Source organism: Myotis lucifugus, unplaced genomic scaffold (genome assembly GCF_000147115.1).
Source record: "Myotis lucifugus unplaced genomic scaffold, Myoluc2.0 scaffold_505, whole genome shotgun sequence".
Taxonomy (NCBI): domain Eukaryota; kingdom Metazoa; phylum Chordata; class Mammalia; order Chiroptera; family Vespertilionidae; genus Myotis; species Myotis lucifugus.
In genome coordinates, this window is record NW_005871553.1 from 573,707 (window position 1) to 576,686 (window position 2,980).

General features: G+C 50.4%; 1 protein-coding gene across 1 annotated transcript in view; it reads right to left on the bottom strand.

Annotated features, from left to right (window-relative positions):
- Nucleotides 1–2,980, bottom strand: part of LOC102425298 (synaptotagmin-like protein 3) — a 29,529-nt gene that overhangs the window by 10,194 nt on the left and 16,355 nt on the right. The gene's annotated exons all lie outside the window — the stretch shown is intronic.

Here is a 2,980-nt window from a genome sequence, read left to right on the forward strand (position 1 = left end):
TGTGAGGTGGTCTTAGTTCTCCCCACTTGAGTTGGTGATAAGTCAGGAGGTGTTGGCATCACCACTAGCTTAGTTTTCAGCCTGCCCTATGGAGTACACTTCATCCAACATTATAACAGGAACTCTCAAGGCAAAGAAGTCTGCCTAATTGCTGAACTGCCTGATATCCTTGAAGCCCTGGAGGAGCCTCTGGGGGCAGCCATGCCACTGCTTCTAAATGGGAAGAATAGAACATTACTCAAGGAAATATTATTTTTTATTTTTCTTCATGAGATAAGAGAAAAAAGAAGAGTGTTGAGGGTTGTGGAATAGAAGAAGTATGTGCAACGAGATACACTAATTGCATTATTCAGGGCAGGTTTACTCTGCAGTTGTATTTATTACTGCAGGAAATTTTTTCTAAACATTCAAAGTCTATATTGTAGGATCAAAAACAAGGATTTTTAAAATTATTATCATGAAAGTGTTGAGAATAGGCTTGCACTTATTATGGTTTTAAAAGTACAAACTGCACTCTGATTTGGGATGAAATTAATGGGCTCAGACACTCATGGACTCTTGAAAACACACTCAAGTGTTCATATACTTTAAAAAAGAAATGTAGTGCTAATACTGAGAGTGCACCACTAGACGGTTCAATCAAAACATGGGCCTGGTGAGACAGTCAGGGCTTAGGGCTTGGCCTACAGAGAGAGAGGAAGCTCTTCACAGGATCTATTTGGGAACCTGGCAGAAAAAGAAAGATTTGGAAACAGCCTAAGTGCCCATGAGCAGAGTGGATTAAAAAACTGTGGTACATCTACACAATGGAATACTATGCAGCTATAAAAAAGAAGGGACTTTTACCATTTGCAACAGCATGGATGGAACTGGAGAGCATTATGCTAAGCGAAATAAGCCAGTCGGGGAAAGACAAATATTACATGATCTCACTTATATGTGGGATATAATGATCAACATAATTTGATGAACAAGAATAGATCCAGAGCCCTAGCTGGTTTGGCTCAGTGGATGAAGCGTCGGCCTGCGGACTGAAGGGTCCCAGGTTCGATTCCGGTCAAGGGCATGTACCTGGGTTGCGGGCACATCCCCAGTAGGAGGTGTGCAGGAGGCAGCTGATCGATGTTTCTCTCTCATCAATGTTTCTAACTCTCTCTCTCTCCCTTCCTCTCTGCAAAAAATCAATAAAATATATTTTAAAAAAAAGAGAGAAGGGAGAGCAGCCCTCTGCCGCCTCCGAGACTGCATCGAGGGTTGCCTTTTTTAAAAAAAGAATATTTTATTTTATTTTTTAGAGAGGAAGAGGAAAGGAGAGGAAGAGAGAAAGAGAAACATCGATATAAGAGCAAAACATACATCGGCTGCCTCCTGCACACCCCCTACCCGGGATTAAGCTCACAACCAGGGCACGTGCCCTTGACTGGAAGTGGAACCAGCAGCCTCCTGGTGAACGGGAGGGCACCCAGCCCACGGAGCCACACGGCCAGGGCTGAGGGTGGCCTTTTAACATACTCACTCACTCGGGTGCCAGAAATACCCAGGCTGGGCTTGCCCAGTAATATGTGCTCTGAGCCCAGCTAAGTCCCAGCTGAAAAGCAGATGCCCTCTCCGGGGCCGTCAGAAGGGTCACTGGTCCTTCAGTCTGAGGACCAAGTGCTTTAATGGTTGAAACCCAGCGCTGCCGCCTCCCTTCTCTGGCTGGTCAGCCTTCCAGGTGGCGCCAGGAGGTGGGGATGTGCAGGAGGCACCAGGGCCCGGGGGGGGGGGGGGTCTGTAGGTTTCAGGTGTCCATGAGAAACATCACAAGCACCAGTGCACAGAGTGAACTAAAGTCTTCTCCCCACCGCTGTCCTCGGCCCTCTCCTCAGACATAGGCCCTCCTTACAGTGTTTTGTCCCTTCCTGGTTAATGGGTCGCCTTTTATGGTCCACATAGGTCACCCACACATTAACAGGATGGACAGTCAGCTCCCCTGGGCTGCGCAGGAGCCTCAAGGAGAGGTGAGAGTTCACTTCCTGCTCACACGAGGGCTCTGCAGGGACATCTCAGAACATGCAGCTCATGTAAGTGACCTGGAGGGCCTCCCGGCCGTTTTCTCATTCAAACTCCCAGAGTCACATGTGGCCTTAAGAAAAGCGGCTCCTGTGTCTGCCCCGCTGTGGCCGCCTGCACCGTGGGCGCCGACAGCCCTCACCCGGAGGGCACGGCCCTGTGTTGTGACGAAATGTGGGCATCACTTCCGTGAGCTCCCCGCCAGGCTGTGTGATTGCCGCCTGACAGGTGTCCTGTGGAAGGCTGTGCTCTTCATAGTTTAACCCGGTAATTACTTAGCGTTTATAGGTCATGCCCTGATTGGCACGTACTTGACAAACACTGGCTAACTTGTCCTCTAAAACATCCGTGCCCTCACCCTGGCCGGTTTGGCTCAGTAGTTAGAGCATCGGCACATGGAGTGCAGGGTCGAGGGTTTGATTCCCAGTCACGGGCATGTACCTCGGTTGCGGTTGAATCCCCGGCCCTGGTCGGGGTGCTTTCGGGAGGTCACCAATCGATGTGTCTCTCACATCGATGTTTCTCTCTCCCCCTCTCCTCCCTTCCCTCTCTAAAAAAACCCCAAACAAACAAAACAAAAAAGAACAGCACACCAATGGAAAAAGTATCCTCGGGTGAAGATTAAATAAACAAACAGAAAACCAGCCAGACCCTTACTCAAGTGAGGTGGGGCCAGAGCACGCCCGCAGGAAGCTGTCAGCATGTCCCGAGTGCGGCAGCGACGCGGAACACTCACTCGCAGGACAGCGTCCACACAGCGGGAGCTCGCACCCATGCCCTCCTCTGCCTCCTCCCTCCTCCATCTGACAGCCTCATGATGGCCCACAGGCTGTTCCAGGGGCACAGGAAGCGGGAGGATGCGGCGAGTGCCGGTCTATCATCATCCAAAAGCCCAGCTACGCATGGGGATGCCCCGGATGCCGCTCCG